The following is a 13,201-nucleotide window of genomic DNA, read 5'->3' as shown; positions in this document are numbered from 1 at the left end:
CCCTAATTTCATTAGTGTTTTGCATGATTTTAGAGCCTAAAAGGCTTTGATCTTGTTGCATTAAGACAAGGAATAGCTCAGCAATCGGTAATTAAGAGTGGAATCTCTATTAGGTGTGGATTAGAGTGGGAAATTTAAATTTTGCTCATGCGTATCATATTTTTTCATGCATTGTTGGTATTGGTAGCTTAGAAACATGCAAAAATCAACAAAAAACAATTAGTAGAGTTGCACAATTGGGGAATGTTGGGGGGGTATGACAACACCACACAAGAGGGGGGTGTGAGTGCACAGCTTGGGGTGCCTCTTGAACAAACCTAAGAACATGGTAAGTTCACCCAAAACCAACTAGGATTTGATAGGTGACTAGTTTATGCATTTATCTGCACACATGTGAAGTTGAGCACCCATCCGACATCATTAGACCCCTTTTTGAACTAGGCATGGAAAAGAAAAAGGCTAAGCAAGCCTCCACTTGGCATTTGGTGGCATGCATGCCCTTACCGAGATCAGCATGCATTTGATATACATGTGAACCATGGTTAGGTGAAGGCATATGTATGTGCATGAGGTCAACTGAAGTTAAGAGCTCCTTGTCTACACTAGGTGTGGAAAACTATAGAGGTTTAGGCCCATAATAATTTGAACCAAGTCCCTACAAGTTCTATTAGGTTGTCTCTATGCTTTGGTCTCAATTAGGAGTAAACTTTTGCATGCGTATGACACCCATAGGGAGATAAAACATTGTGAAAGAGATTGTAATAACTAGGCATGGAAAATTGTTAGGTCATAAGGAATTCTTGAGCCCATATCTCTAGTTTTATAGCTCCTATTGGGATGACTAAGTTGTCAGAAGTTATCTACAAAAAACAAGCTTCCATTTTGTCCCACTTTTGTGCAGTTCCTAGCTATGCTGCAAAAGTTGTTGCTATGGTCTGATGCATGTGGGAACCCACCTTTTGACAAGGTTTGGCTAAGAATAATTAGTGCATAGTCTGATGTATGTTGTATCCTTGTTGGTAGGGGATTTTTATATATATTGTGTTTTAGGCATTTTAATGGTGTAAGGGCTCCAGCTATCCTGCTTACAGAGATTTTATATTTGCCTCTTTGAGATCCAAAATTTATCCTTATATTGGGTACATGGGAAACTTTAAACCCCTTTTGGCCAACCCCAACCAAGGTAGAATCTGAATATGCCTAATGTTTGTGGGGTTGGATGTGCAATGGGATCAAGTAGAGAGGCAAAATCTTAACGTGTTTGCTGTTTGTGGGGTTGGATTTGCAATGGCCGAATCTTAATGTGCCTAATGTTTGTGGGGTTGACTCTAGGATCAAGTAGAGAGGTTGACTTTACTGCATTATCTAGCGACACGTACTTCTCTTGAGTTTTGGTTGTAGAGGCAATGGAAGGCTCTTCATTAGAAAACTCAATAGCTACTTTGCTGAGAAGCAAATTTAGCACCAAGGTGCCATCCATCTAGTCAAGGTGGCACTTGTTTTGAGCCATCCAATTGCAGCACATGATTACTTCTTTAGTCATCTCACCTACATTCATCACATAGAAACTACTTTCCACGGAATTAATTCCAATGTGACATTTAATATTCAAAACGATGTGACACTTAATAGTCAAAAAGATGTGACACTTCTTGGGAATTAAATGCATGTCTACTGAACGAATCAATTTTATGCTAACATCCTTTATGTTTAAATGGCCAAGGGCTAGTCAAATTTCGAAGCACATTAAGTTTCTATTTGTTCGTGAATTAAATCCAAAGCTTGTGTAATCTTCATTTCCATTCTAAATCCTAGCCAAAGATGGCCAGGTTTTGTTTCCTTTCCCTCATCCTTAAGTGTAGTGGCTTTAGCCATATTGATTTGAACAGGATCTACTAGCTTTTTTGAGACTCATTAATTTTAAAAAATTTACATTCATCCTCCAACTCAAGATAAGGTGTACCTTGAATGATGTCCTTAGGGATTTCTTTTGTAAATTCCTCCAATTTAGATTCACCTTGTTTAATTAGTTCCATGAGGAGCATGTCTATATTTCTTGGTTCTCTTATGTTTTCGATTAGAGCTACTTCACAAGATGAGGCATTCATCATGTGTACAATGAAGCTCCTCACGCTCCAACTCAAGATAAGGTGTAGCTTGTGAATGCCCTTAGGGATTTCTTTTGTGAATTCCTCTAGTTTGGATTCACCTTGATTGATTAATTCCATGAGGATAATTTATGTATTGGACCACATTGAGGGTAGCCAAGAGCTAAGCCTAGTTCTAATAAATGGGATTCAAAATTGAAACAATTTCCTTGTTCTGTTCATCTATTTTTGCCTCCACCTTTTTAAAATTAGTGCACTTTTCTTTTTCCTAAAGAATTTGGTTCTCAAGATTTGAGAGCTTGTACACTGGCACATCTTACACACATTTCTCTATGTTGACCTGTGACACTGCAAAGTAGATTCGGCTCATGGTTGATAGGAGCTTGGCTTACATGATGCGCTCTATGATTAGCTAAGTTCACCTTTAGCATTTTATCATCTCTTTTCTAGATAGATGTGCTTGGTTCCTTAGTCATGAATCATTAATAATTACATCTCATGAACGGTTTACCCAAGATAACCTCACAATTAGTCGGCCTTCTGAAGTCTTGGCCTAAGCTTTCTCCACTTCTCCTAGAAGGCGCTTGTGGCAATGCTTACTCCAGCCCCTCATCTAGGATGGAAAAGATCTCATTCCCTTGTAGGAAATTGTAATAGTAACATTCATATCTTCTCTTGTAAAATTGGTATTGACCACGCTTACATCCTTAAATTTGCCACATGTTACTGGAAATTAGGTCTACTAGGTGTTCTAGAAAATCAATAAGGTTCCACTACAAGGTTTGGTTCCTTATGTTCATTTAGAAAATTCTCAACCATGGTATCCTTCCTAGGAGAGTCCTTTTTTCATATTCTCTTCACTTCAACACTATCAATAGATCCATCTGCAAAGTCAGGTACAGCCAAAATTTCACTTTTGGATTTAGGGATTGTGGAAAGTGGTGTGGAGGAGGGTAAGGTTTTGATGTTCTTATACTTGTCATTATACATTCTCTTCTTCTTGCTACATCAATCTTCACCATATCTTGAGCCACCCTAACACAATCTTTCTCTTTAACTGGATTTAGTATTGAGCTAGCTTTTTGGGTAGCTCCTTTGGATTTGGTATTGAGCTAGCTTTCTCTTTAACTGGATTTAGTATTGAGCTAGCTTTCTCTTTAACTGGATTTAGTATTGAGCCAGCTTTCTCTTTAATTGGATTTAGTATATTGAACCATCTTTCTTTTTACCTGGATTTAGTATTGAGCCAAATTTTAGGCTAGCTCCTTTGGATTTGGTATATAGCAAGCTTTTTGTCTAGCTCCTTTAGATTTGCTTTTAGGCTTCATTCAATGGTTTTACAAGTGTAACACAAGGCTTTGTCAATTATGATGGAGGTAGTGATCCACTAGATGATCCCTCTTGAATTTTCAACCTTCCCATTTCCAATAGTGATAGCTACTTTTCTCTTTTGCTTACTTACTTGGCATTTGAAGTAGAAGCCTCAAAGTCACGAGAACATTTTTTCCCTTTATATGGGCATCTTTAGCTTGTGATCTTTTCATGACCACATTGACGACGTTAAGGACTCGTTCCTTAGCTTTTTGGTTCCTCAAAATGCCAAACATCTTTAAAGCTATAATTAAGCCTCTAAGTTGTGGGAGCCTGTAGAGGGGCCTATGGGGGCATTCTTTAAGCACAATGCTTAACACCCACCCCAAACACCATATTTCTAAGAGAATAAGGCTAACCATGCTCCCAGTATGGTGGGAGCATCCTTGTAAGCTTTGTTACTGCATTCAACTTTTATGTCAAGCCCTCCACAACCATAAAAAGAGTCATAGAGTTTATGTTCTTTCCTTGGATTGATGCTACAATATTCATTAGAGAATTGTATTCCTTTGATGTAACCATTGTAGCCTAGCGGCATGACAAAGTACTGAAGGGTGTTTGAGCTTTCAACATGAAACTCTCTAGTACAAAGGTATCTATTGTATTTCCCTCTTCTTCTTCCACCTCTATTGATCGATGAGGCTGACTCTTGGTGGAGCAAGCTAGGATGGTAACACAAGTGGAGGCATTTCAATAGGCCTAACTCTTGGTGGAGCAAGCTAGGGTGGTAAAAAAAGTGGAGGCATTTCGATAGGCCTGACTCTTGGTGGAGTAGGCTAGGGTGGTAAAACAAGCGGAGGCATTTCAATCGGCCTGACTCTTGGTGGAGCAAGCTAGGTTGGTAAAACAAGTGGAGGCATTTCAATAGACTTGAGTCCTCCCCCCATTAGCTACTAGACTTATAGTCACAAATGATGGTGAATATGAGAACAAGTAAAAGTTGAGGGCACGCAATGCTTTTTGGTTATTACGTATCCATATCAATCTTGATTCTACCATGTTACTATATGCATCAACAATGAACTGTTGCAAAAGTTGACCACCGTGCAGAAGGCATGCATTTGTATCTTCCCTTATTTAATCTATATGCATAATATTACCGTTGAGTTATAGTATTTGACTCCTCATTTAAACCTTGTCTATTTCTACCATGAAGTGGAATTCCAAGATTCCAACCCTCCTCTCCTAGAGGAAACAAAAGAGCATATAATAGAGGCATATATGAATGACGCAAGTTAGATATTCTTTTTACAACACCTGTTCATGACATTATTTGAATATCTCTATGACCTACATGAAAATCATCTCCTTGACCCAGCGTGATAGTAGCTACCTCACTCCCTATAGGAACCAACTATTGCCTTGAGGTTAGTCGAGCTTCCGTGTGATGACCATTCTCAAATCAACATGTGGACTTCTATGCAGCATTTCTCTCATTGTAAGAAGTGCACAGACGTACGGATTATGTTCTATGCAGCATTTCTCAAATTGTAAGAAGTGCACGAACGTACAGATTATGTTCATACATCATTGTTTGCAACCTTTGAAGCACGATAAGATTTAAATAGGGCATTCTATGAAGTCTATTCTCCAATTCATGCTCCGTATCATACACATATAATTGGGTAAATTGAAGATCCGCCCCTCAGGTCTCATAAGGTATTATAGAACCAACACAATGATAGGTAGAACCATGGATTCGAAAATTAAATACTCCTCCCCCTAGTGAACTGATTATCCAATTGAGCACCTAGTGAAAGAAATGCCAATGCATTGTTATAAGAGTGTATATTCTTTCTATATTCCTTGCTTACATTATCATTACCACAAGTAATAACTCAACCAATGAAGAAGGCGGATTTCCCAAAGGCACCAAAGAGATATTCCCACTTGCACAACAGTGTTTGCCCACATATTGTCCAAGTTTCCTTGATGCCTCGCATTTCCAAATTAGTGCACGACAAAAATGACACTTATAATCAAGGGCTCCTAAGTGAAGGGTACATTCTCCAAAACATAATCACCACAGTGAACCGGATCTAGAAAGTTGCAATACAATTTGCTCCTTGAGCAAAAGCATAATTACTATCACAAAAATCTATAGGCATCTACCCCAGTCTCCAACATACGGCTCATCTTTTTCATTATAGTATTGAGTTAATTAATAGATACCTTTAGACTCAATACCTCCAAGCCTAATGTACGTACTTGATCTTTTAGAGAATCGACTTGTTCTTTACATTCCCTATTACATCCACCCACACATTCCCCAATTTCAACATGCATATTTTCCATATGAAAGACATCATGTCTAGTTGGTTAGCCTCCATGCGACCATTACCATCAAGAACACGATGGAAATGATGAGTTAACTCATCCCTTAGGGTATCTCCCCTTTAGCTACCACTTCCACGGATCTCATCCCAAAGAGCATCTAAGTACTCCTTGCAAGCAACCTGATTTTTCTTAGTGCGCTCGCATATGTCCACAATAGTTTGTTGTCGTTTGGAGCTTGGCTATCCAGATGGAGTAGTGTTTGATCAAGCAAGATGTTTTGCCGCTCGAACATTCATCAACTCAAGCAGGGTACACAAAGCTACTTTGGCATTGGAAGCATCATTTGTGACCACCAAGGCATTGGATCCGTTGTTATCATTCTAGATCTCCATTTACTGAAATCCAAAGTGAATATCTTAAGGCTCTACAAACATCTCTTTATATCTTTGTCAACATATAACATGACCCTAACTGTATACCGGCACTATATATAGGTAGATACCTCGTCAATAGAACATAAACCTAATCTTTTTGAAAAATTGGTCTATCCTGTGATACCATGCCCTTGGGGGTTGTTTCAGCCCGTACAATGCCATCTTCAGCCTACAAACTTTGTTTTCTAATCTAGGCATCTCAAAACCTGGTGTTTGGGCTACATATACCTCCTCCTTGAGATGGCTATTTAGAAATGCTGATTTGAAATCCATGTGAAAGACTGGCCACTTTTTGTGGGCAGCCAAGGCAAGTACTGCCCTGATAGTTGTCATACGAGCTGTGGGAGCAAAAGTTTCATCAAAGTTGAAACCCTCTACCTGTGTAAATCCTTGTGCAACCAACCCAGCTTTGTATTTTTCAAGTGAGCCATCAGCCTTATACTTAGCTTTCCAAATCCATTTGGTACCAATTACTTTTCTATTTGGTGGTCGGTCAACTAGCTCCCAAGTGTTGTTCTTTATGATGCTATCATACTCATACTGCATTACGGCTTTCCACTTTGGATTTGCTAAGGCTTCATGCAAAGTGGCTGGCTCCTTCACTGCTTCCATTATCTTAGCCATCAAGGCCATATTGACAATGAGATCAGATACTCTTCTCTGCTCCTCTATTCTCTACTCCTCTATTCTCCTTGATCTGCGTGGTCCATCTGCTGAAGATTCTGGCTTCTCAAGTATTGGATTACGCTCATCAAAGAGCTGTTGTGTCCACTTTGGAAGTGGCTTTCCTTGTGGTGCAGCAAACAGGCTGTTGTAATGTGTGAGAGTCTTCATCCTCTGAAAACTCCTCCTCCTTGAGAGGAAATCTCATTGGTGGGTTGGGCTCATGGTGGAATATTTCTTTGGCTGATGATAGAGTGGACGGACCTCCTTCCTCCACTAAGTGTGGTTGTTCTCCAAATACCACATCTCAGCTGGCCACAATCTTCTTTTCCTCTGTATCATAGAGCCGATATGCTTTTGACTCTTGACTATATTCAAGAAAGATACACTTCTTGCTTTTGGCATCTAACCTGGTCCTGGATGCATCTGGAATATGCACATAACATTCACAGCAGCCAAATGTTCTGAAATGAGAAACTAAAGGTTTCTTACCAGAGTAAGCCTCTTGAGGTGTAACATCCTAGAGTGCCTTTGTGTAGCTTCGATTGAGGACATAAACTATTGTGTTGATTGCTTCAGGCCAAAATGTATTGGGCGAACCCTTTGCCTTTAACATGCATCGAGCCATCTCCATGACAACTTGATTTTGCGGCGTTCTACAACACCATTTTGTTGAGCTGTGTGAGTAGTGGTGAGTTGGTGCTTGATACCATTCTCCTTACAGTAGCTATCAAATTTCGTGGAAAGGAATTATCCTCCTTGATCTGTACGAAACTTTTTCACCTTCTTTCCTGTCTCATTTTCCACAAGCTTATGCCAATGTTTGAACATGCAAAAACTTCAGCCTTATCCCAAAGAAAATAAACCCACATCTTCCTACTGTAATCGTTGACTAAAAGCATAAAGTAAGAAGATCCCCCTAATGCAGTAGTAGACATTTTACTACAAAGACATTGTTGCTTGCCCATCATACAAGCTTCACATGGTTCCTGCAATTCTGAAAATGCAGGCAAATTAGCTACATACCCTTTTTCTGCATCTCCTTTAGCACGACAAATCCAATGTGACCAAATCGCTCCTGGCAAAGCTTGCTTGTGCTCTTATCTATAGACACTATAAGGGCACTTAACTCGTAGAGATTGTTGCGCCTTAATCCTTTGTCAACTACCTTGCCCCAAAACAGCTTCTAGAATTTCTGCTTCAATTTTATTGAAGCGTACTTTAAGCCCACGATCTGTCACATCATAGCCTGATAGTAGATTTCTCTTTATCTAAGGTACATAGAGCACATTTGATAGCTTCTTCTCTTCACTTGTAGCTGCCATAAAAGATATGGTTATAGACCATTCGGCTAGCCATTTAGCATTATTCCCAACAATAACACTGTTGGGTTCCTGTAGAGGCTTCCAGGAACTATACCAACCCTTCTTACTGGTCATGTGTCGGGATGCTCCAGTATCCAAAATTCATGAATCATCAACTAGAGCTTGAGCAGATAAATATACCTCTTTGATGGCGACCCAAAGTTCAAGCTCACTCTCGGCATTGTTGACTGACTCCTTTCCCTTCCATGAAGACTTCAAGGTGCCGTTCTTCTCGTCGGCTTGCTTCTTTCTACAATCTTTGACAGCCTGACCCTTCTTGTCATAGTAATAACAGCTCCGTTGAAACTTCTTCTTCTATGGCTTCTTCTTCTCGTCGGCCTACTTCTTTCTACAATCTTTGACAGCGTGACCCTTCTTGTCATAGTAATAACAGCTCCGTTGAAACTTCTTCTTCTATGGCTTCTTCTTCTTCTCATCATCAGAAGATGTCACACCTTTGCCTTTAGCATTGGCCGAAAATACAGCATCACTACCATCGCGGGTCTTCAGCTGTGTCTCCTCCTCAAGGTTCAGCCTATAGATCATCTTATTAATGAAGCAATTATGGATGATACAATAGATAAGGAAAGGGAAGCCATATAGGCATCCAAGAGTATGCTAAAATGGTTGGTGCATACATTTGAGACAACAAATTACCTACTCATGTAAGTTCTCATCATGCATCTTATTCTTTTGTGGATGAAGCTCTGATTGCCACTATATACAAAGAAGAGGAACCTGTTTCCTTTGAGGAAGCATATGAAAATGATCATTTGATGTAGCCCATACATGATGCATATGACTTAATCCTCAAAAATGACACTTGTTATTTGGCATATTTGCCTTATGGAAAAAAGGCCATTGGTATAAAGTGGGTTTATAAGCTTAAGCATAAAACTGATAGTAGCATTGAGGTAAACTTATTGTAAGTGTTATGCTCAAGAAAAGGCATAGATTATGATGAGACATTTGCACCCATGCATCGTATGACTATGATCAGGTGTATTATTGCATTAGCCGCTCTAGTGCAGCATGGGTAGAATGTACATTAGTTGGATATTAAGACTGCCTTCTTAAATGGTGTCTTGCATAAGGAGGTTTATGTATCTCAACCTCATGTTTTTGTTGAGAAGGGGTAGGAATCTAAAGTATAGAGGTTAGTAAAAGATTTATATGGCCTTAAGCACGCTTCAAGAGCATGGTATAAGAAGATAAATGTACACTTGGTTTTGCAATAGTATGCAAGTTAAAAAAAGCTTAAGCAGGCTTCAAGAGCATGGTATGAGAAGATAAACATATACCAGGTTTTGCAAATGGTTTTTGTTGCAAAAATCTAACTAAGAGTACACTCTTATGTAAAGAGGAGTAAATATTGTTTTTGTCATTGTTTTATACGTTCATGGCATGTTGCTTATAGGTCTTGATGAGTAGAAGATTTCAACCTTCAAGGGTGAATTACATGTTTCATTTGAGATGACAGATTTACACTTGTTGCATTATTATTTGGGTGATGGTATTGTGATGTTGCATTATTATTTGGGTGATGGTATTGTGATGTTACAATCAAAGTACATACAAAGGCTACTTACACAGTTTGGTCTTGAAGATTGTAAGCATGTTGCCAACAATAGTAGAGATAGGTTCTAGTAGCAAGTGAGCCATTTGATGCATTACTTTATCAATAGCTTGTTAGATGCCTTATTTATCTATGTAATATGAGGCTAGACATTCAATTTGGGGTCTCACAATTGAGTAGGTTTATAGCAACCTACCAAGCGAGTATTTAGATACTTATAGGGAATTGAGTCCCTTGGCTTATTCTATGTTAAGGGGGGTGATTTCTAGTTACATGCTTTCCGATTGGGCAGTGATGATTGATCTTACTTTGTCTGGTTGTGAGAAACGTTGTGTGAAGTGCAGGTTTCCATTCACCAGTGTAGATTAGATCAAGTGCTCTTCAAACCTGCAAGATGGTTGCCCACCATCACATAGCTCTTCAACCCTAGTTGCCTATATATAGCGGTGGATACCCAGTGAAGGGGACAAGAGGCAATACCATGTCCGTGTGGTGACTCTATTTAAATCTATTTCCATCAAAGAAAAAACATCCATGGTGGCAAGTCAAGGTACACTGAAGTACAAAAATGAGTAGCAATCTAGAGCCCAACATTTGAAAGCGAGCCTTGCCTATGGTCATGATTACACAACCTCATTATGAATATCCTACCTTTAAAAAATAGTTAGCTCTTATCATAATATTTTTTTTCTTCTCCTCTCGTGCTCGATATTGCCTTTAGTAACTGTAGATCTAATATCTAAAGAGCTTAGAGATTTCTTTTTCTAATGCAAATCCAATTATGGTGTGTAACCCTATGGATATCATAATCGATATGGCCTTTAGCAACTATAGATCCAATATCTAAAGAGCTTAGACACTTCCCCAAGAGAGCCATGCACAAATTTTCATGACACATGGTAGTAGTTGCATCAAAGCTTTCATCGAGTGAGTAAGCATTGCCTTCACTCATTGAGCTAATAAAGGTAAGGTCAAAGTTGAGCTCACAAAGGTAAGCTGAAAGCTTTAAACACTATTTGTACATATATAACCTAGCTCCTCCTATCAATTGTATAGACATATATACTTTGGAAATGATTAGAAGACTTAAATTTAAAAATAAAAAAATAAAAAACAATTGCACATACACACCATCTATCCACATCCACTTAACACACCCAAACTTATATACACATACCCAAGCTCTCTCTCTCTCTCACACACACACATACACATACACACACACATACACCACACAAGCTCACACACACACATATGCATGCGCACACACACGCGTAAATAACCCCCTCCCCATTTTAACCCCCCTTTTTTGTGTTCCTTTAAATTTAAATAACCCCTCTTCATTTTAACCCCCTATCTTTGAATTTTGACTCCCCCTTTTTTTAAATTTACCCCCTCTCATTTTTTATCCCCCATGCCCCCCATTTATAATTTCTATATCCCCCCCTTCTCCCCTTCTTTTTAAAATTTCAAGCAACCCCCTCAATGTTTTTTTCCTATTTAAAAATAAATCATTTTTGAAAATGAAAATGCAACCCCCCTCCCCCCCAACACCTACTTGTGTTTTCCCAAAATAATAATAATAATTTACATGGTCACATGGTCATGGAGGCCAAGGGGGTGCAACCCCAAGTACCATAGCACCCTAGGCCAGGCACAATGTAGGCTGGGAGAGGGGGCATCCCCCATGTAGATGAGGCAACCATAGGCGAGCTCTAGCTCAATGGCTTTGTTCAAACGTTGATGGTGAGTAATACAAAGATAGAGATAGAGTCGACATAGGCCGTGAAACAGATTCAACACACTAGGTGGTGCTCCCGATGCTCAAGATGGTAGCTCATCACATGGGTAGACGGTGCTCAAGATGACAACATCCGACGGTCAAGGGCGAGGGAAGCTAGGGTGCATTTGGTGGCCAGGCAAGGGCAGTAAGGGCTGTGGCACTCAAGATGACACTATACGATGGTAGCTAGGGTCTATTTGGTGGTAGCACTTTGACGACATCCACCCAATGCTTCACTAGCCAAAAGGGATACATATCTAATGTTTTTGATGGCCATAAAGCATGCATCCAAGAACATAAATAAGTGAGGCAAATCTAGGTGGCTCTGGGGCATTAACGGTTAAGCAAGGTGGATCTGGGAGGAATCACAGCACACATGAGAGAAAAACGACGATAAAAGGCATGAAACAAGGGCAAAAAGGTATAGGGAGGAAAGAAAGGATAAAGGAGGGGAAACGAAGAAGTAGAGAATAAGAGGTAGGAGAGATGGAGAAAAAGTGAAGGTGAGGGGAGAAGAGAAAGTGCAGAAAGTTGAAGAAGAAGGAAAGAGCAAAAGAACTAAAAGAGAAGCAGAAGGAGCAAAGAGAATAAGAAGAAGATAAGCAAAGAGAATTGGATAGAAAGAGGAGAAGGAGAAGAAAAAGTGAAGGCGAGAAGGAGAAGAAAGAGTGAAGGGAGAAGGAGAAGAAAGAGTGAAGGGAAAAGGAGAAAAAATGAAGGGAGTAGAAGAAGAAAGATTAAAGGGAAGAAAAGAAAAAAGTAAAGGAGAAGAATGAGATAAGGAGAGGAAGGGAAGAAGAGAAAGGAGAAGAACGAAATAAGGAAGGGAAGAAAAGAAAGGAGAAAAGGAGAGGAAGGGAGAAAAGAAAGGAGAAGAGAGGAGAGTGAAAGAAAGACAAATTGAAGAAGAATTAGGTAAGTGAAGAAAGAAAGAGAGAAGCAAAGGGAGTAAGAGACAGAAGAATAAATAGAAGAAGAAGGTAAGTGAAGAAAGAAAAACAGCAAGAAAGAGAGAAGTAGAGGGAGTAAGAGAGTGCTTGTTCCTTTTCCCTTTTCTAGTTTGCCTTGCCTTAAGAGAGTGCACTTTTTTTCCCTTCATCTCCACATCCCAAAATCATGTTAGAAAAGTATCGCAAGGTGATGTTAGTGCATGGGATGACATATTGCAAGTGAAAAACGAGGACTTTGAGAATGTGATCAAAGACACAGAGTGGGCATTTATGTCCAACAAGATGTTTTATACGTGGGACGGCAATCATCGCATTGTGGCATGGATGGAGGAGATTAGTAAATGTGAGTCGTCTTAAATTGCTAACTTTGTGAACACAGTGTTAAGTTTTTTAGAATAGTTTTAAGACTAATTAGATTCGCATTGACTGTAGCATTCAAGAATGTTGTATCAAAACATCCATGTGTTAACGTTATCCTTATTGAATTCAATGAGGATAGCAAGGGGGAGGTCCTCACAGTCATAGCTCGCTTAAATAGGTAACGGAACGCACACATTACGAGAATATATGTCTTAAATCTCTTTGACTTCGGAAGGTCCAAGTGCAATATGTTTCAAAGTCCAGAAGTGGCATATCGAATATGGCAACCAAGAGAAGAGATTCGGCAATTTCAAA

This window comes from Cibotium barometz, chromosome 2 (assembly GCF_041138505.1).
Source record: "Cibotium barometz isolate CiBa-2024 chromosome 2, ASM4113850v1, whole genome shotgun sequence".
Classification (NCBI taxonomy): domain Eukaryota; kingdom Viridiplantae; phylum Streptophyta; class Polypodiopsida; order Cyatheales; family Cibotiaceae; genus Cibotium; species Cibotium barometz.
The sequence above is the reverse complement of the archived record's forward strand: the minus strand, read 5'-3'. Positions refer to the sequence as shown.